At 38.1% G+C, this 25,324-nt stretch overlaps 1 protein-coding gene across 6 annotated transcripts in view; it reads left to right on the forward strand.

Annotated features, from left to right (window-relative positions):
- acot7 (acyl-CoA thioesterase 7) overlaps nt 1–25,324 on the forward strand; it is an 89,635-nt gene that overhangs the window by 32,922 nt on the left and 31,389 nt on the right. The gene's annotated exons all lie outside the window — the stretch shown is intronic.

The raw sequence follows: 25,324 nt of genomic DNA on the forward strand, positions 1-25,324 counted from the left end.
GGATGATGACATTATCTGCATTTTCTGTATCAGCTGCTTTATAGCTGAAATGAACTCAATTCATAATTGAACTGAACTGAATCAACACTGAACTGACTTCAGTTAAACAATGATGTTGTCTTTTTTTATAGCCGCTTTAAAGCAGAATTTATTCTGTTTGCATCATTAATCATTATTTTCCTGTTTATCACTGTAAAGCTGCTTTAAAACAATCTGTATTGTATAAAGCACTATATAAATAAAAGTGACTTGACTTGAGTACATCAATTACACATCTAATTAAAGCTGCAAGCAGCGATGAAAGGGCCCTCGCACCCGTGTCACCGCCACTCGTTGGCTATAGGAAAACAGAGCACGGTGGGGAATATGCATTTAAGTATATAAATATAGGAGGACTACATCAGTCATTTGTATTTGCCACACTTCTTGTTACCAGCTGGTGGCGATATGACTATAACAAAATTTTGGCATGTAGATGTCTTTAGACCAGGGCACTTATCAAATGTGAAGTTTGAGGCAGATGGGACATTGTATGCTTGAGTTACAACAACTTCCTGTTTCATGACGTTAATAGCATGCTTTAGCACTCAGCTAAGTGTTGCTAACATGCTTTAGAATGCTTGTAGCATGTTTAGTACTCAATTGCATATTTTAGTATGTTGCTAGTAGTGTCTCACAGTGTTAAACAAATCACTTCCTATTGTCAGTGGGTGGTGCTTTTACTATAACTGAATATTGTCATGAAGATGTGTTCAGGGCAGGACTCTTATCAAACATGTGAAGTTTGGGGCAGATTGGACATTGTATGCCTGAGTTACAACAACTTCCTGTTTCGTGGCGTTAATCGCATACTTTAGCACTTAGCCAAGTGTTGCATGATTTAACGTGTTTCTAGCATGTTTGGTACAGTGTACAAACATGCTATTTCTTGTAGTCAACAGGTGGCGCTATGACTAACTGAATATTTGCATGTAGATGTCTTCAGGCCAGGACTCTTATCACATATGTGAAGTTTGGGGCAGATTGTATGGGACATTGTATGCCTGAGTTACAATAGCTTCCTGTTTCATGGTGAAACATCGAATTTTTCAGGTCGCCACGGATATGTCCTTCAGAGAAAACTCAAGATCTTATATGATTAAAGCTCTAGGAGGAGCTCTAGGAGGAGTCGTTAAAGTACAACGTCTGGAAACATCAGAATTTGTCGGGCTGCCACGGACACGCCATTCAATGAAAACTCAAGATCTTTGCTATTTAACATCACTAAGGCCTTAAGATTAGACTGACCAAATATGATGTTTTTGTGGTTAAATCTTAATGAGGACTTAATCACAGTGTATGACTGTAACTGAATATTGGCATGTAGATGTCTTCAGGAAATGGCAAAAACAGCTAATATTTTGCAGAGAAAATTCAAAATATCTCACTTCTTGTTGGGTTTTCAGATTTTGCACCCAGGGAATTTTTGTAGGTATTGAGCTGTTACATGTGTCTACTGAATTCTGAAACCCATATCAGAAGTAAATTTTCACCACTTCTGACAAGTGTGCAAAGTTTCATGAGTTTTCGAAGCAAGTTTAGGCCCTCAAAAATGCGATTAATTTCGGAGAAGAAGAAGAATTGACTGAGCAATTACAATAGGGTCCTCACACCATCGGTGCTCGGACCCTAATTATATCAAGGTAATTTAAATGTGGGTGCAATTTAATTATGCATGTACACAATAATTATATTGCATCATATTTTTTCTGCAAGTACATAGTAGTTAAATACACCTAAAGTGGGACTGGTGGAGAGGACAAAAAATTATGGGAAAAAAAATGGGAATGGAATTGGGAAATTACACAAGTAAGACTCAAAAACCCATAACCACAATGTGTATTAACCAGGTAATGACTCCAAAAAAAAAAAAAAAAAAAAAAAATGAAGTCAGCAGATTGGCACATGGTTAGTGGTCAAGTTCACTCTTCATAGCATCTACATGTATCCCAATGGATCTTTTTCACAATTGGTTTGTGATATTATTGCTGTAACCTCTATTACGTTAACATTATCTGGCATTAAATTATCGTTAGGTTTTGGAAAGTTTTTAGAAAGATGGCTTTACCTACAACAGGTACTCAAAAATGGCTAAATAGCTATTTAACAACATCATTCTCTGTCCTTCTAGCTAGGTGACCTAGGTGATGTTAGCTTTAAAGGAAAGCTGTTTCAGAGCAAGCAAGTTGTTGTCAATAATGACATGTTTCTTCATGATTCACCAATGCATTTTCTAAATAATGGGCACTGGTGAATCATACATAATAGTGTGGTAAATAAATAAGAATAAAAAATTGATTTCATAACTTTAAAGGCAAAATATGTAGATTAGAGCACTCATTTGGAGAGAATGCTTAATTTGAAGTCATTAAAGGTCATAATATGAATTAAATAGTCTTTATCCAGCTTTTTCAGAAGACTTATTTGAGCATTTGGTATGGTGAGCTCTAAAACTGTTTTCTAGATAAACACGCAAATAGTTTTCTCCTAGATTAGACATTTACTATGCAGTTGTCCTGAATCCTTTTGTTGTCCTTGAAAACAAGCAATAGAGCAATTACTTTAGGTATAATATCTCATTTACATGTGGAAAGAGTCTTCAGAACTGGTTCTGTTAATGTATGTCTTTTGTGTTTCTCATTGTCACCTCATTGTGGAAACTCAGAGCCCAGAACTGTGTTTTTTTCCCCCTTTTTTTTCTACACGAATGTTATTCTTTTCAAAGTGCTTGGATTTTGCATCAATTTAATGTTTTAAGAAAATATAATTACTTTACTGTAACATCCAATAACAGCTTAAACAGTTTTCTGGTCTCAGCTTGTTTGATTTACAACTTGCATTAAAGTTTATTTCATTTTATATAACCCTAACCCCATGTGTATCCTCAAGTTACACTTAAAACACCAGTCTTCTTCCTATTTTGTACTGGGCTAGTAGCGTCTCAAACTTCCAAACATTTACAAAGTGGCTGTGCAAGTTTGCACACCAGTAAAAACATCAGGGATAATGAATGGCTCAATTACACAACTTATTATTCTGTTAACAAGGAACATCCAGGATAGAAAACATTGAAATGCCTCCTGGCTGAGCTGGATCCATCAACAGCAAATGTTTGTTCTTATCGTCTCCTGCACTCATCTTTTCCCTGCTGTTTCTGGCTAATGATGTTCTTGAGGATGGAATGATGGTGGCTAAAATTGATCTAATTCATTTGCCCTTGCTGAATAGAGATAGGTTTGAGACAAATCGAGCCATACTAAGGTAATTCTGTTAATGGTTAGTTGAAAAGGACAGAAGAGGTGACTCCAGGGGCGGCATTTTAATTTTTATGTAAGATGATAAAGTGAGATAATAAAGTGATTTGAGTCATAAAGTGAGAGTTGAATGAAGGTCAGGGAATAAGCAAGTGAAACCTGTCGCAGGCTGTAAATGTGTTTGAAAGTTTATTGCTTGTTAACAGTGCCATTAAAACGATTATGATTTAGTGTTGGATGGGCTTATGTGATTCAACACACTTGGCTATAACATCTTCTTAAAGGAGGTGTGTGCAGTTTTTTTTCAGTATTAAGATTAATCAGCCCAAAGTATATGAACGCTCAGTGTATGCTTATGGCCACACATACCATTTCAAAGTATGCTCCATTTGATTGCTTGCAGTTGATGCATGCACACTAGAACGTTTTTTCTTTGTCCAGTGTCTGTTGCTGTCCAGTACTAAAACTAGAGTTGCTCCTAACCTCTTCACAAAAGGTCTTGTCAATGTGAGCATCAATTGTTGTTGCTGCCTTCAGTTGTTTGTTGTTGTTCCATCTTTCTTCACTCTATCTATATGGTAGTGTACTCATAAACAATGTTGGGGTAATGCATTACAAGTAACTATGATTTACATAAAACACATTACTTTTAAATTTACAACAAAATATTTGAGTTACTTTTTTCAAATAAGTAACACAAGTTACTTTGTTTTCCCATTTATTGACTGATACTTCTATTGTCCCCATGTTGAGAGAAATTAGGAGTAAGGTGCAGAGGAGTTACGTGCGCAGGATCATTGAAGGATCATTTCACTTTTGGTGTGTAAATGTATTTATACAAGCAAGCCCAGCCCAGGTGAGAAAAAGTAACGCAAAAGTATCATGTAACATTACTTTCAATAAAAAGTAACTAACTCAATTAGTTACTTTTTTTAGGGAGTAATGCAATATTGTAATGCATTTCTTGTAAAAGTAATAAGGGTGCTCCAATTTTAGGTCCGAATACTGATAACTGGAAGCAGTATTGGCCGATATGATCACAGATACCGATCACCGAAATAAATAATACTATTCTTAAGAACAATGTATTTTAAGTATAACAAAATTAAGAGATGAGAAAGTTTCATGAATTGACAAGTCTTTATTTATTGGCAAGCAACATGTGCAACATATTCCATACCCTCTCTTAGAGGTAATTATCAGCTTAGAGCTTAACAAATATAGCATTCCTCTGAAATAAATAATAAAAATAAAAAAAATAAAAAAATAGAAAAGCCTTTATTAACAAAAAGTAATCAAATATAAAACACTGCATAGTCTTCACTGTATAAATTAAATATGGATTAATCCTACTAAATCTACTAAAGACCAATAAGTGATTTTTTTCTTTGCCTATTCTTGTTTGATTAACATTAAGGTATATTAGGCTGCTGTCACTTTAAGACCAGTTGCATGGATCCAATATACTGATTAGGGCTTGCATAGACTAGTCGAGTAGTCGAGAGATTGACTACTTCAATCACTAGTCGGCGCTGTCGGAAACAATCGACTACTCGAGCGTGCATTAAGCATAAATGAATTTAAAAAGAGAGCGATACGTCACAATATTGTAAATCTTTCCGTTTTAAACCAAGAAGGGGAGCCAATGGATATCACACAAGAAGCAACGTGCAAACTTTATGCAAAAGTTATACCGGTGAAAGCTTAACCTCGGTCAGTCAGTAGGCTATTCAAAGTGAAAGTAAAAAGTGACGGAGCTGCCTGACGCTGCATTAACGGACCATATTCTCTCAGAGACGAATTTCAACATAATATGCTGATAACGGTATATAACTGTCTTCATTTATTCCATTATTTTTCTTGTGACCCGTATATAGTGAAACAAATGAGAATAATAGTATTTCGTGTTAGGTTGTATTTTTTAAGTCGGTGCTTGAAGTAGCTCTTAAATTTCATTCATTATTGCAGTCAGTGTTAGGAAATATTATAGACTATTAATAATTTTAATTATAGGCCTATAATTCATTGTATAATAGACCTAAAAAAAAATGTTTAAAACATTTTCAAAGATGAGCTAATAGCCTAATCTTTTATTATCCTCACAGCAAGTCAGTTATGTGGTGATGCGCTATGAAATTTTTGCGGGGCAAATTTATTAATATTGATTTAATAATAGCCTAATCTAATAGTAACAACAATAGACTAGAAGAATGTGACAGGCCTACATTAATTGGAATGCCAAATCCTCTTAATATTGCCGATATTTGATGCTTTTGACAATATCTCTGGCTATCGTCAATACATGATCATCGTCTGTTGATGCAAACCGGGTTATCGTGGGCTTATTTGGCTTTACTCTGTTACATGAAAATTAAAATATGTAATGTCATAATTATGTTTTGAGAGTTTGCTTATAATTGCTGCAGTAGGCTATGAATTAATAAACATTTATTGATAAGAACTATTTCATGTCTTCATGTCTTCATTTACAGTAGCATGAACCATGAGTAGTCGAGTAACTCGAGTATTGTTTTGATAAGAAATCGACTAGAAGAAATCAGTAGTCGTGCATCCCCTAATACTGATACACATGTGACTTATTTCCCAACGGTTTATGTTCATTTAAGACATGTTTAAGCAAATACTCACCGGCATTTTGACACATTTCTGTGTTTTTAGTCATTTAGGCAAGGACACAAAGTTCACTTTGCTTGTCTGTGTTCCACTCCGTTCTAGAAAGCCACTTAGGGAACAGTATCACTTTCGTGTCTTAAAGCAGTTTTAATAAACAGTGGACTGTATTTTACAACAATCACTGATCTAGACGATTTGGACATTGAGTTTGGGCTTTTAGGGAAGAACAAAAATGCACCACGGACAAGTCCTCCTCAATAATTAGAAATGGCCAAATTGGCCCCTCAATATTTGATATTCTTGATGCTAACTCTGCTCAATAATGTCAAAATGATCGAGATGACCAATCAAATAAAAGAATGTGGGCCATAGGCTACTGTTCACAGAAGATGAGTGCACTTTCTAATGCGACGCTTTTAGAAGTGAAAGAGTGTGAGGTAAGATGTAAGTAGCTAAATTATTAAATCAATATTAATAAATTTGCCCCGCAAAAATTTCATAGCGCATCACCACATAACTGACTTGCTGTGAGGATAATAAAAGATTAGGCTATTAGCTCATCTTTGAAAATGTTTTAAACATTTTTTTTTAGGTCTATTATACAATGAATTATAGGCCTATAATTAAAATTATTAATAGTCTATAATATTTCCTAACACTGACTGCAATAATGAATGAAATTTAAGAGCTACTTCAAGCACCGACTTAAAAAATACAACCTAACACGAAATACTATTGTTCTCATTTGTTTCACTATATACGGGTCACAAGAAAAATAATGGAATAAATGAAGACAGTTATATACCGTTATCAGCATATTATGTTGAAATTCGTCTCTGAGAGAATATGATCGAGATGACCAATCAAATAAAAGAATGTGGGCCATAGGCTACTGTTCACAGAAGATGAGTGCACTTTCTAATGCGACGCTTTTAGAAGTGAAAGAGTGTGAGGTAAGATGTAAGTAGCTAAACATTTAATATTTGACAACTGTTTTACGATAGAAATATTCACCAGTGATGCAAACAACTCAACTTTTTCAAATTAAATTTCACATTTTTTAATTGAACATAGGCCTAAGCTATTATTTACATGATTAATGTAATGAGTTTTAGCACTTATCAATGGGTTTTTGAATGGGTTTTTGGTTGAATACCTGAAATATGTACGTCTATGGTTAACACAAGCCGATATTTCATTTTATTCAATGACATCAGTATTACCCCCTGTGATTTTTAAAAAAAAAATTTTTTTTTAAAGCTTTTTACTAAAATGGGACAACATTTGTTAATAAAGCACATTTGAACAATATACATTGATCCAAAATGCTGTACAATATGAAGAGAAGAAAAAAAAAATACACTGCAAAAGCAACATTTACACATTTCCAAAGGCTAAAGAATAAAAATATGATTTATGAGTAGATTTAAAAATGTCCAACGAAGAAGCGGACCTCACATGAAAAGGGAGACTATAATGAAGGAATTTTGTTGAGGGAACCAGGGTGATGCTAATCACTGGCTTGGCCTACAAAAATCATGTGTTCTCTGCAGCGCTCTATTACAAACAAATGTAAAAGTAAAATGCACAACAGTAATTTGATTTGGACAGAAAATGTGCTGAACTGTCATGACAATTGCACTATTCAAAATATCTTAATGGTACAAAAACAGGCTTCATTTTCTTTATGCAAAATATATTTTATGTTTGTTTGTGATTTCAGGACAAAATACTATTGCTTTTATAAAACTGCATCAGCAATAAAAAAACATGTTAAAAAAATAATTAATGGTAAAATAACAATCACAGTAATAATTTTTAATGTAGTTCTTTAGCATAACTTAAGGTGATATTGTTGATGTATAGATCAACAATATCACCTCTTTTAGGTATGTTTTTTTTTTTTTTTTTTTTTTTATAGATTGAAAAGACCGTTCAATCAGTCCTATGAGCAGACCAGTGCAACAGAAAATAAAATAACACATTTCCCCCCAAGCTCTCTCTCACAGCTGTGTCTCCATGCAAGGACGTTTGGCTTATACACATGCGCACACACTTGCTCTCTGCCTTCACCGTCTGTTTCCACGTCTGCTTTTCCCCATTGCGCATGATGAAAGCAAGACCAAAGCTACTGAATATCCTGAATGGATTTCTAAAGGATCAGAGGCAGCCTGTTTGTCAGAGGGAAGGGGGAGGTCCTTAGGTTTATGCCTGACCCTTGGCAACCTCTGTTACACGACACAAAGCAATATGACAGCTGTGATTTCCCTCTTTGAAATGGAACTGTCCTTTCCCCTTCATCTCATTTCCTTCTCATAGTATTTTTTCTCATTCATAACTTTTCTGGCATTCAAATTAATCTTTTTATTTTGTGAAGATGTATTTGATTTCTTTCTCTCTCGCCTTTCCTGTGCTTTTAAATGAACAGTTCGTTCAGAAATGAAAAATCTGTCATCCCATCCTCATGTTGTTCCAAACCCGTATGCTGTTGTTGTTGTTTTGTTTTGTTTTATTCCTGTGGAATACAAAAGGGGAGCTTTTGAAGAACAGGCTGCTTTTTTCCATACCAAAACAGTTCTTAGTAGGCACAGCTGTAATGCTCCAAAATTACAAAAACATCATAACTGGCCAAAAATGTATCCATATGACTTGTGCACTATATTCCAAGTCTTTTGAAGTCATGATAGATTTGTTGGAGGAACAAACTGAAATGACTAATAAAGTTATCCTTTACATCGTAACTCACAAATGTCTTTATAACACTTCCAAATATACAAATCTAAAAATCTAAGAATTAGCTCCCTTCCAATCTATGAAGTCAAATTTGAATTGAATTGACCACAACACACAGAAAGTTGAAATGGAATGTGAAAAAATGGTCAGTGAAATTTACTGAATTATAATTCAAAGAAGTTCAGCAAATATTTGCATGAAGAATCTCTTGAGAAACCATTGTCTATCTTCCAGCAAGGCTATAAAACCTTCAAACTTCAAGACTTTTCATACTTTCAAACAAGGCTGTCAAGTCAAAGACCTTTTTTTTTTTTTTTTTTTTTAATTAAAAATGAATTTCCTTTTTTTTTTTCATTTTAAATTTACTTTCTTCATTGCAATTCTGCTTCCTGTTGCTACCTCAATTAATATTCAACTCATAATTAGGAACTGAATCGGAACACAAAAGGGCATTCTCCATTTGGTTCTGATTGGCGTACAACCCTGGTGAGGAGTGCAAAGTATTCAATAAATATCAACTTATGTATTCCTCACATAAAGCTACAGTGAGACCACTTTTATGATGCTTTGATGGTCATTTTTGAGCATTTACTTTCATCGTATGGAAACAAGCAGCTTGGTCATTCTGCCTAACATTGTATGTGTTCCACAAAAAAATAAATAAATAAATAAAAGAAAATCATTTGTTTGGAACAACGTGAAGTTGAGTAAATGATGACAGATTTTTCATTTCGAAGGACACTTTCTACTTGTCATTTTTAGCTCAAGTACACAATGGGAGTGGATGTTGCTTTAAACAAAACTTTTGAATTAAAAATCAATACGGTGAGATGCACTTGAGTTCTTGAGAGTTAAATATGTGGAGGCTGAGAGTAGACTTTAAAAATTCAGAGCTCATATGACTTAGCTATGTGACAGGTTGCTATGAATAGCTATCCTGTGTAGGCATTATGCGTGGGATCATGTTTTCTCATCTTTAAAGGTTTGGTAGAATCTGAGTCTGTCATCCTACATGGCCACTGTATACAGGTCTCACTAAGACACATCAGAGTCTGCACAAGTTAAAAGTAAAGGGATTCAGATGACAGAAAAGTTTGGAATGATTATATAGTATAGTAGATAATATTTAAAATGTGATTAAAGTAAAATTCAACAATAATATTATTGTCTCAAATGTTCAACTTTCCAAATCACAATCCAAATCCCACTGGATAAAATATATTGGGTGTCTTAATTATCTTAAAAATAATATTACATTGTAAACAGGGTTAATGTTCTTTGTGCAACTTTTTATTTACTTATTTATTTATTTTTATTTTGAGGTGATCTAGGATGTGACACATCACATTGAGCTCTATGCAGTATAAATGTTTCATGTCGTATAAAGCAAGCCAGATCTTCAGATCCATGCAAACGAGTTGAAGTTTTGGTCTAGTGGCTGTTTAGGCCTGTGTTCACATATGAGATCATAGAATAACACAGACTAAAAGAGCTGCAAGCTGAATTGTGGTGGTCTAAGCAATGTGTCTTCTGAGAGAGTGTGTTTGGTGATGAGAGTTTGTGTGTTAATGGACAGAGATGGAGTGTGTGCATTTGAGGAGAGAAGGCATCGATAAAACTAACAGATGGGTGCATGAATGCATTTGGATTTCCTCTAGCCGAGCTCCAGCAGGAATGATTATAGAGTGCAGACAGGTTACATCCATCACAGATCAAGTGTGCGTGTGTTTATATCTGTGTGTGTTACTCAGAAAGAAAGGCTGTGTGCCAATATGGCACTGTTGTATCTGTAGTAAGATAGTGGGAGTTTTGTGTGAGTAAACCCAGTCTTTACCTTATATTAAATGACTAAATATGTTAAAGGAATATTCTGGGTTACAGTAAATACAACTCTGGTCAGCAGCCGTTATCTGAACGGAAAATGTTTGTGTAGTGATGCACTTACAATGAAGGCCTAGCGGGCAAGCATTCAGCACTGCAAATTAATGTTTAAAATATGCATAAGTGTTTGCAAAACCATAAACATTACAAAACCGATGCAAATAAATTACTGAAAAGAATTACATAGGTAGAAGTTCATCCATCCAGTCAACTTTACAACTCAAATAATACACATCTATGTACAATGTACCTATTTGCAAAAATATAAGCTTATTATTGCCCCATGAAAATTCAGACATCATTTGGTTACCATCATACCAATTTTTTCCGTGGAACACAAAAGGAAACATTTTTGAAGAATGTTCTCACAGCTCTTTTCCCACTCATTGTACTAAAGTTACGTGAAAATTCTTCAAGAAGTTCTGCTTTTGTGTTTTATAGAAAATAAATCAGAGCATATGGATTTGAAAAGACATGAGTGAGTAATAGATTTTTGGGTCAACTGTTCACTTTCTATGCCTCATAATGATATATATGTATTTTTTTATTTATTTTTTTACTAGAGTTTGTAGTCTCCTATCTAAAGTAATTTTTTGTAGGTCATGTTTTTGCTAGCTATTACAGGATGTATTCAACATCCACAAGTAAATTCACCATGACTCACAAAGGCATTAAATTAAGTAAAGCTGTTCATGCAAGCTGCCTTGCTAACTCTAGAGCAGCTGGAAGTACTCATACAATGTACGATTATACAGGATTTTTTTTTCTTCCCAGACTTTTGAGGATGTGCGAAAATATCCCAGAACCTGTTTCTATGGTAACACTTCATTACAAAACAGTTTTTTTTTCTTATTATTGTACCATTGTGATTAAAAGAAAGAGAGAGGGGGTGTAGTACTTTGAAATAAAGAGCTTGTGGATTTTGTTTATTTGCTGTTGGTACAGAGTGGAGAGAATTTAGTGGAGAGAAAGAGAAAAAAACAGAACATCAAGAGTGCTAAGTTGAAGAGGAATATTTAATCATCTATCACTGTGGCTCTTGGCTCAGCCTGTAGAGGGGAGAAATTTTGGGTAATCGTCACAAGAAATCTAATAATTAAACCACTTGCTAGAAGCAAACTGGGCTCCTCTGGGATTTGCTTTCTAATTGCTGTTTTTCCATTGAGTGCCCAGTTTTCCTTCTCATTGCTGGAGCCCACGAACCTTACATCATTTTTTGACTGTGCATCTAAAACACCTTTAGGTTTGCTGCCCTGGTTTGCTTGCCACTATGGCCATTTCCAAACAGACCAATCCTGGCTTTAGTGAGTGTAAAAGTGTACCATTGAAAAGTTGCTTTTTTGACAGACTACTAAATGTGCTATAAAACAGTGGTTCTTAACTGGTAGGTCATGAAAAAATTTAAAAAAATTCAAAATGCAAATAACATTTTTTTTTTTTTTATCATATTAGACAACATGCCAACATAATATAGCAAGGCTATATTAATTGAGGTTTAAAAATAACTTACTCTGTTTCTTATGCAGTAAAAAAGTCAATTATCCTATTTAGTCCATATTATGTTGACAATTTAGCAGGTTGTTGAATCTATATAATCATTGATAATATTACTAAATTTAAGTGTTTCTTTTTATTTGATTATATTTTTTATTTATTTAATTTTTATTTATTTTTGTACAATGTGTGTGTTGGGTTGTCACTCAATGTAATATCTGGGTCCAGTGGTTGAGATATTCTGAATTACTCAAATGTACACTTCACCATATTTACTGTGCCACCAGGTTTAGATGCATTTGTCTATGCAAATCAGCCAATAGAAATCATTCTGACTGACAATAACGGAGGCTTATAAATAACTCCAGGAAAAAGAAAAGCAGGTTTCAAATGTCGCTTTCATAATTCAACTGCAATGGCAAAAACTCTCTGCCCATCATGAGAGTGAGTCAGCTTGACTTTCATTTCACCTTACCAAAGGCAGATGGAGACAGATAGAGGGAGCTTTCATGAATTTAAATAAGTGTAATGCACAGTCTCACTGTTTATAGTATTGAGTTATTTTTCTTATGATACTGGGGGGGGAAAATGGTATTTGTGGTAATTCTTTCATAATTTTGGTTTTATTTGGGTTAGGTGTTTTGCCTGATGTACTTGACCATGAAAGCAACAGAATAGAGCAAAGCCATAGATGCATGAAACAAACAGTGAGGTTGTTCTTTGCCCTTCTTATCCTTTTAATTCTCCAGTGTTCATTTGCACGCAACACTTGGACTTCTGTGGAAGTGGTGTAGTAGGGTGTAACATAATATGAAGTGAGGTTCTCAGCTAAATCCAAATCACAAGCTGGAGATGCATTTGGAAACACAGGAGATGCATTTGAAACGTGTGTGGAAACAGCAATGGCTCCTGGCTGACCAATTATAATCAAACCACCGAAAATGCATCTTAATACAGGTGGAAACAGAGCCTAAAGCCTTGTTTCCACCGAAATTACCCAGAACAATTTGTCCCAGGAACTTTTTTCCCCCAGACCTGTTGCTGTCTGCATTTCCATCACAGTCTAAAGTACCGTGAAGATTAGGCAAATAGCCCAGTGACGTAAGACTGCACGCAACTTTCTAGTTCCTGCTGGATTTCGTCCTCCACATATAAGCTTAATAAAGCCTGAACCTCGTCGTCGGTCCATCGGTCATATTTTTAAACTCCATTGTTGATTCTAATAGCAAACAACTCTTACTGCGCACACCGCAACAGACTTTAAAAAATGGTGGTTGAAATAAAATGCTGCATGGAGTCAACCAATCAAAATGCTGTGTGAACTCAACAAATCAGCATGTTCAGCACCCAAGTCCAACCCCCAAAAGTTTCTGAACTTTGAAAAAGTACTACCTCACGAGCAGGGACTTTCTGAGGGGGGAATTTTTACCCAGAACTTCATTTAGACCCTAATCCTTGCAGTTGAAACACAACGAGTACCTCCCTAGTTCCTGGGGAAAGTTCCTGCGGTGGAAATGCTGTGGAATGGATGCTGACATCCCAGAATAAGTGTGCTGGTGGGCTGGTACCCCCAGTGGTCTTTTTAATTACTTTGCTAGTGTGATGGAAAACGTCTCCGGTTACTCATGTAACCATGGTTCCCTGAGAACAGGGAAGGAGACACTGCGTCCTAAATCGCATATGGGGAAACGCCCTTGCGTGACAGGTGTCTGAAGTGAAATTGGAATCACTCCAATCCTATTGGCTGGCGGCAGCCTGTGACGTCATACTAGTGCGACCAGACAGTATATAAAGGGCGCCTAGGAAACATGACATCCGCTATTCGTCTGAAGTGACTGTAGCAGGCAGCCCAGAAGCATGGCAGGGAGATGCAGTGTCTCGTTCCCTGTTCTCAGGGAACCATGGTTACATGAGTAACCTGAGACGTTCCCTTTCGAAAGGGAACTCGCACTGCGTCCTAGAATGCAAATGGGGAACAGAATACCCACACCGCCATGCTGAATAGAGTGCATGCGAAAAAATGGCTGAGAAGAGAGCTAAGCACTCAACCCCTGGTCACAGACTGTCAGTGACATAACTCCCTATGGCCACCGCCCAAGGTAAAAAGCCTCAAAGAGGCCTCCACAGAGTGAAAGCCTACCAAGGCCGCTCAAAGGCTTGGAACCAACAACTTCAAAGAAGGGGTCCCTTTAAGGGAGAATGGCCAGAGTACCGCAAGGACTCTGGCCCGTCACTACTAGGGGGACAAAAGGTCCACCCTGAAGGCCACCAGGGAGGCCGAACCTGCCCAGAGAAGGGCTAGTCGGGCCAACAACCTGTCTGAAAGAACAGAATCTCTACAAACTTCCACAAAGAGGAAGAAACCTTGTGAGAAGAACTGCAAAAAGGCGGTAACAACTCACCGGACCAGAGATGGGCATCCTTGGGAGTAGAGCTTAGTAATAGCCAGGAACCCTGAAAGAGGGGAGCAGTCTACTCAACCTAGGATCTACAGAGTGAAGGAGAAACACTCTGGAGGCCGGGTACTCTAGCTAAGCCAGGGGAGGAACAGAGACTGGAGTATAGTAGAAGACAGAGAGTACTCCTAGCATATAAACTGAACTCAAACAGCAAGAGAGTATCAACAACCTAACAACCGATCCTTCAGGGCGGTCTAAAAAGTCCTTCTACCTTCCGATCGGTCTTCGGGAGCCAATTCTAACGACCCAAGATAAGGGGAGAACTAAGCTCAACCGGAACGAGCAAAACCAAGCCTTGCAATAAAGAGCTGCGAAACAGCACCAGAAATTGGTGAGGATTCCCAGAAAAATCCCTGGGGTATCTGAACAGCTCAGAGATGGAGGTAACAGGAAGAGAAACCTACAACATCTACATAACACACCCAAGGAGGCTCCGAGGAGCCAACTACCTAGACGTGAGAATAGAATTGCAGGCTTGGAACACTCGTTTGCATAGCAAACACGAGCCGTGTGCTCAGCATATGCCTCAAGAAGGGCCTACTACTCCCAGGAAACATGGCCGCGGGCCCGAGTTGCCAATGCTAAAGCTATAGGGGAGCGAATTTCCAGAACCAGTGAGGGAGAAAAACGCATTCGACCCGAGCAGTGTAGGTGTAAAGCATGCATGGGGCATAGAGCTTGAAATAGAAAGAGAGATCCAGAGGATCCTAAGAGACTCAAAGGAGCTAGCTCCATATAAATAGTGGCCTCCACAGGAAAGAACCAAAGGAGGCTATTTAAACAAACACTTAAAACAATCAAGGGGCCACTCACAATGAGACTACCAAGCTCAGAGAGCGGAGGCTTCAGCCAGAGCGCACTCTCGAAAACGAAAGGAAGCCTGCAACGCATACAGCGACCACAGGGAGGCTAAGTAACAAAAGCTCACTGCTTGTTACTGAGCTAATGCTAAACACCAGGGAACCACATACTCAAACATTGCTAAAATGCCGACCTCTGAACATGACTTCGCTTAGGCTCAGTGGAGGCCAAAAACCCAAAGTTAAATACACAAAACTTGGGCGCCTACCAGGAGAAAAAATTCTAATTACAGAAAAACACTAGCACTCAGCGGGGCAGTGGTTTGAACCGAGCGACTCTAACAAAGAGGAGGCTGATAAATATAAAAAACCCCAAGGTGGCCAAAGGGCCAACGCAGGAGGGAGAAACAGCCCAAAGCTCAAGGAGCGGAGGCCCCTAAAAATCACAATAAAGAGGGCCAACACACTCAGGAATGTCAAGGCGGCCTAAGAAAAGGCCGACGCTAAGACAACACCAAGCTGGACTGAGCAAAAAACCACCACCCAACAGGTCATGAGGAACTGGAGCTCAAGGGAGCGGAGGTTCAAATAGAACCGCATCGCTGCAACCTAAAGGAAGGGTTGAAACAGGGGCCAGAAGGCCTACACAAAAAGAACTAAACTGAAAACTCAACCTGTATAGGAGGCTTCAGAAGTAAAAGGCAGCTAGATGATAAAATGGCTTGCCATACTATAAATCCGTTCTAAGAAAACACTCGCTAGAAACTTCAACAAACTCTGAAAGAGAGGAAGCAAATAGCAAGGATGTGAAAAGACAGCCTTCCATAGAGCTCCAGGGCCCTAGCCCCAAAGAAAAGGAAAAAAAAAGTACAAAATAAAAGCCCCGCCAGCCTAGAGCAGCGACCCGCGGGTGAGCTTAGCAGTGACCTGCTAAGCTCACCCAAGACCAACAAGAGTAGAGGCCGAATGTAAAATTGGCCTGCCATACTCCAGTAGCCTAAAAACGGCTGTGCTCGAATCAAGCACTAAGCCGGACCCTCAGAAGGAGTTCCAGAATGAGAACAAACTCATCATCGGGCCCAGGCTTCAGGCCTGATGTCAGAGCGTGTGCAGGGAAGAGGGAAGGGTACAGGGGGACAGGAGAAAAAGGAGGAGAGGGAGATGGGAACCCCTCACGAGAGAGGGAACACTCAGCAGTGCTCAGCGCGCCGGCTTTGTATCACCTCTCTCAGATCCTGCTTTTTGTTCCTGGCATCGCGCCTTCTCTGAGACCTGCTCCTTTGAGGAGGAGGGGCTCGAGCGGTGACACTAGACCTCTGGCCCTGCCTATGATCCTCAGACCATGACGGGCCAGGTCCCCTTGGCTGTCTGGGTGCACATTCGGACCGGCGCGGTATACAGGACTTAAATGCTGCTGAGCGCGCCCTCGCCTCCCTAAACTTCCCGACCACTGCCTCGACGGAAGTCTTGAAAAGTTCAAGCGGCGAGACCGGCGCATCGAGGAGAAAACCCTTCTCTTTCTTCCCGATATCAGCCAGGTTCACCCACAGGTGTCTCTCCGTTGCTACCATCACCGCCATTGATCGACCGATCGCGGCAGCAGTTTGTTTGGTGGCACGGAGAGCCAGGTCTGTGGTGCGGTGCAGCTCAGCCACCGCATCAGGGGAAAGACCCTGGCCCTGGTCCAAATCTTTCAACAGGTCGGCCTGATATGCTTGAAGCACTGCCATAGTGTGCAGTGCAGCACCAGCCTGAGCTGCAGCCGCGTGTGCCCTGCCATCCAACCGCAAAGTTGTTTTTAACGGTCTAGTAGGCAGGGCCGGAGCCTTCAATGATGAAGCTCCACCACCAACGAGATAGTTCGTGAACGTCTCGTCGATAGGGGGCATCGCCACATCCATGCTCTCGTATTCCCTCGACATTGGCATAGTTTGCCTGCCCAGACCGATGAATACGGGCCGAATAAGGGTTCCATTCTGAGATCGAGAAGGCATGGAAGGCTCACGGGAGTTGGAGGAGTATGGTCAGAAAGAAAGCGTTCATCTAGCCTCCCACAAACCACTTCTTACCGAGCGCACGCCCACGGCAGTTTTAATCTGCCATAGGCGCGCTCCATAACATCCAATAACTCAACATACGCGGGGCAGGATGGTTGCGTGGGCTCAGATGCAACACTCTCACTGCCCTCCACAACCAGCATCTGCTCTTCAGTATGGCTTGGAGCCAAAAGAGCACTGTCTGCTGAACCAGAGGATGCCAGAGAAATGGCATCCTCATCGAGCAGATCGCTCTCGTGAGCCACCGAATCGCGCGAGAGAGAAACGCTTTTCTCAAACTTTTCGGTGAGCTCCACCTGCGAGCCCCACGACTTGAGTCTCCTCTCGCCAAGTGCAGATGCCTGTCCCTCTTCCCTCGTGAAGATTGACAGGCAAGAGCGGAGCGTCCGCATAGGCAGACGCTCACAATGAACGCAAACAGATCCCTCGAGAACTGATCGCGCGTGCTCCTCACCCAGGCAGTGAACGCACAAGTCGTGTGTGTCATCAGGTGTCAGATATCTCGGACACGGATCGGCACAACACTTAAAATTCTTATCAGACTTGATAACAAAGGTTCTTACCTTGCAACAATCACAACAGACAGTCACTGAAGACGAAAAGAGGATGTCATGTTTCCTAGGCGCCCTTAATATACTGTCTGGTCGCACTAGTATGATGTCATAGGCTGTCGCCGGCCAATAGGATTGGCGTGATTCCACTTTCACTTCAGACACCTGTCACGTGAGGGCGTTTCCCCATATAACGCATATGGGGAAACGCCCTCACGTGACAGGTGTCTGAAGTGAAAGTGGAATCACGCCAATCCTATTGGACGCAGTGCGAGTTCCATTTCGAAAGGGAATTTTGAATATCTATTGAAAGTATATGTAATTCTATGAATTTTTTGTGTATGTGACTAAACTCTACAAACTTTTGCACTTCTTCATCTGTAGCTGACTCTAACCAGCCATTTTTCCACAACACTGGTCAACCAGGTTCACTAGAAAAACCATCTTGTTCACTAGAAAAACCATCTTGTTGGCTATATGATTTGCAAGTCAGGGTAGACAAGGCCCCTTTTATGGCACTCATGCAAAACTTCAGCAGCCATTTCATGCTTCTCCCATATTATTACACCACTGCATATCTAGAGATGGCGCTTTCTCACTAGCTAAGAGTTGTGAAGTAGCTTTGCCACAAATTGTCAAGAGAGAGTTTTGGGGGGTGGGGTGTGCTTTCAGTGCCATGTGTAAATTGAGGGAATCTCACTCGGAGATGAGAGTCCCCAGGGTCCATTGCTAAAACCAGCTCATATACAGTGATCTCAAGTAGTCAAGTCTCTGCCTGTATAGTGTCAAGGGAGCTTACAAAACACGCATGACTCTGTAATCTCGGCATAGAAATATAGGAGTGTCATTTTTGTTCTATATCTGTGCTATCTGCTGACCCTCTTATTAAACTAATCATCAATTTTGAGGTTTTTTTCTTGCTTAACACTGAGTTTCCAATACTTAACTCTTTCACAGCTTTCTACTGTATGTTTATGATGTTTTGATGAAAATATATTTTACAACCTTATTAGTTATGCTAACTCCCTGGAAAAAGGGTCATTCTAACATTTATTGATCCAATGGTCATTCTAAAGTAACATTCTAAAGTAACAAAAGTGCTGCGTGTTCCCATGATATACTACTGACATACTTAACAAGATACTTAGTCACATTATTTAAAACATTTTACTTGTTTAGCATGCAAAAACAAACAAACATGAATGAAACATGAATTTGCATGTCCCCATTAATCAATATTGTATTGTAATGGGTTATAGAATAATAATAATAAAAAAAAAGACACTACAGTAGATATGAAGTAAAATACCAGAATACTAATTCAGTTATCTAATTTACTCCCCAGATAGCAAAAAACAACTGAAACTGTCAATGTTGATCCATCAATGCTATTTGCATTAAATTAATGTTACAAAGTGATGTTGGTTCAATATCACTTTTGCATCCGCAAATAATGTTAAAAGTAACAATGGTGAGATTTCAACAAAAAAATTATGAAAATGTCATTGAATCGTCACTGAATAGTCATGTTGGTTCTTTTGCACCCACAATTAATGGGGCAATATTGAATTTTTCAGTGTCATTGAATCAACACTACCCTATGATGTAGACATGTGCCGGTATACGGTAATACGATATATCACGATAATAAATATGCACAATATTATTATCGTGGGCACTTCAAAATACCGTGAATACTTATTTATTATGAATTATTAAAATTTTTAGAATGCATTTTAAGATAACTTTACCCATCAACCGTTTAAAATGCACAATACAGCTGTATGCTTCATCAAAGAGGCACGTGCACTGATGTAAACAAGCCCAACATGCATGAGCAGCGCATGGCTGAACTAGTGAAGGAGAATGAAAATGCACTTTCACTCTCTGACAGCAGGTGGCGATGATGGACCAGCAGAAATGCAATGGTTACCCCAGTTACCCCCGTAAACAAAGCAGATGCCTACAGCTACTACAGTATAAATGTTATAAACAGCCATTCAGATTTTTGTATTTGCTATTGTGTTCATCACAGCACCAAAAACTTAAAGACGTAAGGCTATTTATTTTCAAACTTAAACATTTTTATATTTTAATCTGGACTACAACATGCCCTAGATTGTTTTAGTAAGTTCTGATTCTTTATTGTTCAGTGACACTTTACAATAAAGCTCCATTATTTAACATTAGTTAATTCATTAGTTAACATAAACTGACAATGAAAAATTCTTCTAAAGCATTTATTAGTCTTAATTTCAACATTTAATAACACTTTATTAAAATCAAATGTTGTAACTGTATTATTTAATGGATCCGAGCTAACATGTAAAGTTGTATTTTTAAACTAACTTTAAAAAAGAAAATAACTTCTGTAACAAATTTAGCTATTGTTAATGTTAGTTAATGCATTAACTAATGTTAACTAATGAGACCTAATTGATACCTATTGTTCTTTATAATTCTTTTCCACTTTAATCAGTATGAAACATTTGTTGACTTTATAATTTTTTGTGTGTTTCTTATTGTATTTATATGTTCAGAGTTCTTTTTGTTACAAGAAAAAAGTTATTAAACCTGTTATATTACAAACTTTTTGCAACTTATTTCAATATTGTGATAATACCACATACCGTGATAAAAGCTTCGGCAATTATCGCAACATGAAATTTTGATACCGTCACATGCATGATACCGTCACAAGTTATTCATGTTGATTCTACATCACTGTTGTTGAATCAATCGAAATTGACCAAAATAACCATTGGTAGGGATGTACTGATACCACTTTTTCCAGAATGAGTCCGATACGATACTTTCATTTTTAGTATTTGCTGATACCGGGTACTGATACTTTTCATTGCATTTTTAATTTTTAAATATATTGGGAAGAGTAACCAAAAGAATATGAATCAAATTAGTTGTCTTAGCAAATAGATATTTCCTTCTGTTAATTTTTTTCATGCCTAATTTTGCCTGTTAAAATGTATTGTAGGAGCTGTTACTTTCACTGTTCATATTATTGCTCTATCGTATTTTATCTTTCATTTAATAGCACAGTGAATATTTAGAGCTGCTCCAGCAGGGCTTAACGATAAGGATTTTTTTCTACTTGCCTGGTGAGGCCAGTGGTTAAAATTTTTAGATACCAGTGAAACATCACAAGTTACACAAATTGAATATAGTAATTAAATGTAAAATAACACTGCATGGTCTTCATTGTATTATTTTAATATAGATTAATCATTATTAAAGTTACAAAAGTTATTCTGTCAAGAGCAATGAGTGATTTTCTATTTATCTTTTGTTAGATTAACATTGAGGACAAAGACAGCAGTACGTTTATTAGGCTGCTGTCACTTTAGGAGCTGCAAGTATCCAACATACTGTTACACACGTGTTTTCTTTCTCAACTGTTTACGTTCACTTAAGACATAACTAACTATGTTTCACAAAGATACTTGCCTATGCGTGCATTTTGACAATTTAGTGTGAATTTGTCTATTCAAGCACAAGAAGACATGAAAGAGAACTCAATTTAATAGGCTATTTACGTGCTGTCTGAGAGGCAGCTTTCTGGGTGTGCTTCGGAAAACTTCTTGAAAACATCATGTGATTACTTTACCGCCTTCCTGTAAGGTAGGGAACCACAACCACTCGTTATACATAAATCACGTAATGGTAGGGGTGTCCAATCTTTTCAGCGGAGTTTATAGGTGCGTTCACGCCATATCATAATTCCTGTAACTACGGGATTCTGGCTCGTAAAAAGTGTTCATGTCCTCGTAGAGCTCATAATTACAGCTTGTAAGCTGGGAGATTTCTGAAAGTTCCCACATGTATCATGTGACCGCTGTAGATTAATTTAGGCGTTGATAGTGGTGCCATAGAAACGCATAATTCCCAGTCAAAGGACGTGAACAGCTCCGAATATAACGTCACGTGTTGTCATCTCAAGATTCCGGTAAATACAAGGTGGCCTGAACGCAGCATATCTCCAGCCCTAATTAAACACCTGAACCAGCTAATCAAGGTCATTAGGATCACTGTAAACTTCCAGGCAGGTGTATTGGAGCTAAACTTGAAGCTGCAGCTGTGTGAAGTTGGCCACCTCAGATCTGTCGATTACTCACAGTACTTAAGTATGGGATGGGAACATTAGTCTATAAACTATATCTCAGCTCATTTCCCATGAAACTACATAGCATTCAAGTGACTTGGGTTCAAGTAGGGGTGCTCCGATTGATTGGCTACTGATCACTATCGGACGATAATTGCTTTGGGAAGTTTGATCAGCGGTCTCTATAAAGGCTGATCTCATAAACCGATCACATGCTCACATGCAGCAGCAACCTCTCAATTTCTGTCCGGCGTGGGTAAAATAATTATAATGCTGAAGGTAAGGTACAATTCATATTTCTTTATTAAATAACTTACAAAGTAATTTGAAAACTTTCTGTGAGATGTAATTTCACAAACAGTATGAGTGAATCACCGCACACACTCTCTCTTTCCCTCTCAAAATGCACAAATTGCTTCACATCACCACATGGCAGTCTGCACTATAGGCGAGCTGCACAGTTGACACAGGGATTGTCACTTGCATAATCGAGGCAGTGTCGCATCGTCAATAAAGTTTATCATTTGCATTTTTCTTTTTAAGTCTTGCCAGTGTTTAAACCACTCAGCAATTGCACGCTCTCCTAGAGACGGAGCACTCATGCACACTCAAGGCGCACACACGTAAGGCCGCCTCACAAAAGCGAATATGTGAGTACTTGCAAGTACCAAAATGCGCTTAAATGGTCAAACACACTAATGTATGTACAAAATTACCATCTTGACGAGTATGCACGTAAACACAGTCAGTTTTGTCTTAAGTGAACAGTTGAGAAAGTTGTGTAACAGTAGCCTATATTGGATCCATGCAGCTCTTAAAGTGATAGCAGCCTAATAATCCGGCTGCTGTTTCTGATTTTTTTCTTTGTCTTTTGTTGTTTGATTAACATTAATGACACTCACTGCTCTTAAATGACTAACTTCTATAACCTTAATTGTAAGGATTAATCTGTATTTAATTTATTCAGGGAAGACCATCCAGTATTATTTTACATTTGATTCCTAATTCAATTTCTTTAGTATTTCTTACCTTAATACTACTGTTAGACCCACCTGGAAGAAAAAAAAAAAAAAAAAACTTAAAGCACTGCTTATTTTATTTGTATCTTTATTCTATTTTTTTTTTTTATTTGTGCTACTGCTTGTAAATTGTTTATTTGTTCTTATTTTATTACTGACTGTTTACTTGTCTTTTTTGTGAATTCAATTCAGAGTTTAAAATCAGGCTTATGCTGTGTGTAAGCCATTGTGCAACAGTTGCCCCATTGCTAAAACAAAAATGCACTGCATGATCAAACATTTAGGTGAGATAATTATTTATATATATATATATATATATATATATATATATATATATATATTTTTTTTTTTAATGTTTAAACAATGGCCCCCTTTTTGTAATTGCAGAATCAAGGTCAAAGTACTATTTATTGTCTCCCATAGGCAGGGCTGTACGTTGCAAAACGTACAGTTGAAAGTGCCTTTTTCTGTCGTGGTGGCCCCCGGAACACGATTTCTACTGAGGGGGACCAGCTATCATTGATGTAAACCAGGTGTGGCTAACATCGGTCCTGGAGAGCCACTTTAATAACTTTTTTAATTAATGTATCTAATTACAGTCAGTAATTAGATAAAAGATGTATAGGATGCACCTGTTACGGCAATGGATGTTTTTTAACCACTTTACCCGAAGGCCCACCCCTAAACCAAGCCTCCAGTGGATTAGACAAATTGGGTAAAGAGGTTAAAAATGCCCATCATGGCTTGAAAAGTCCCCACTAATTGGGTAACACCCACTAGCATTCCACAGAGATATACTTTCATTATCTTATGGTCTTTAACAACAAATCAATGTTAGTTCAATATCACCGTCACCACCCATGTGTGCTGTCGGCTTTCAACTAAATGTTAATGCTGATCCAACAATGCAATGTCAACCTCAACCAGAATGATGGTTTGGGTGAAAGCTCAACATTGTATCAGTGTCACCTTGCTATCTGAGTCATCTATTGGTTGCGGTTGTGATGTCAAATCCTTCATGTCTACATAGTACACTGAACTCCTTATTTCAAAAGAGCAAGCAAAATCATGTTTTCCATGATGTGACCCCTTTATATCAGGTCCTGGAACAATGGAAATGGCTGTTAAAGACCCTATATTACATGCAGTCTGCTTCCATTCATCTCTGTTCAGTTGAATTACCTCAGGCCAGATTTTTTAAAGCTGGACAGCAGCAGCATCTTCCATATTATATTTCCTGAGTTAGTGGTCGTACTTAGCAATCTTCACACCTAGTGACTTCAGTGACTCACTGTTCATACTCCCCAGCAGTTAGTAAAAGACATATTAGCTCTGTTCCCAAACCTAGAAAACTGCCTACCTAAGCAGTATTTAGGCATCATTGACACACTCCTGACACAAACATATTTTAGGAAAATTAAGCATGTTAATTGATACATTATAAGATTTAGCCAAATTTTAAGACTGCACATTTTCTGTGGCAGGAGAAATGTTTTGATTTGTAAATGTTGATGTTTAATTTAGTAGTGAAACTTATGTAAAATAGTTCAGTCTTATATAAAATGGAGTGCTCCACCCAATATTTGTGTGTGCTGTGTGCTCATTTCTGCTTATTTGAATGTTGGATTATTACCTTATTCCTTGCCAGTTATTACCTTACCAGTTCAGGTTTTGTTATTACACATTGTCTACACTGTGCTTTGTGATTTGAAGCTTGTGACATATAAACATGCAGATCAACCCGATCACTTTATTTAGCATTCATGTAAACACTATGTGATAGCTTTGTGTGAGGAAAAGACGTGAATTTCATCATTCACTGATAATCCTCCTTTGCTACTGCAGCTCTCAAATCTTATCCCCCATTCTGCACATTCAGACTTGTGTGTGATGTTCAGCTATAACACTTGTAAGAACCAGTGGCGTTTGGTCTCAATGGCATCAGTGCCATCAGTGATGTCAAATGGGCCATGGTGTATCGTCATTGAATCTGAATGCAACCCAAACGAGAGTTTTGAGTTCAGGCTAATCTAAATATTGAGAGAATAACAACTTATCAACTTATTTATATGTTCCTCACACAAAGCTGTCGGAATGGTTTTGGACACTGAAATAGTGAATTTTTCAAGTTGGACAGGTATTATGATTCAGTGGGCTGATTCTCCTGAGACTGATGGTGACCTATTCTACCTAGAGAGATGTAAAATTTATAAAGCACTGAACTTTGTCCCAGCTGTGTGCTGTGCAATTTATATGATTATTATTACAGTGATTACTAAGCAGTAG

This window comes from Ctenopharyngodon idella, chromosome 8, assembly GCF_019924925.1.
Source record: "Ctenopharyngodon idella isolate HZGC_01 chromosome 8, HZGC01, whole genome shotgun sequence".
In the NCBI taxonomy this organism is placed as follows: Eukaryota; Metazoa; Chordata; class Actinopteri; order Cypriniformes; family Xenocyprididae; genus Ctenopharyngodon; species Ctenopharyngodon idella.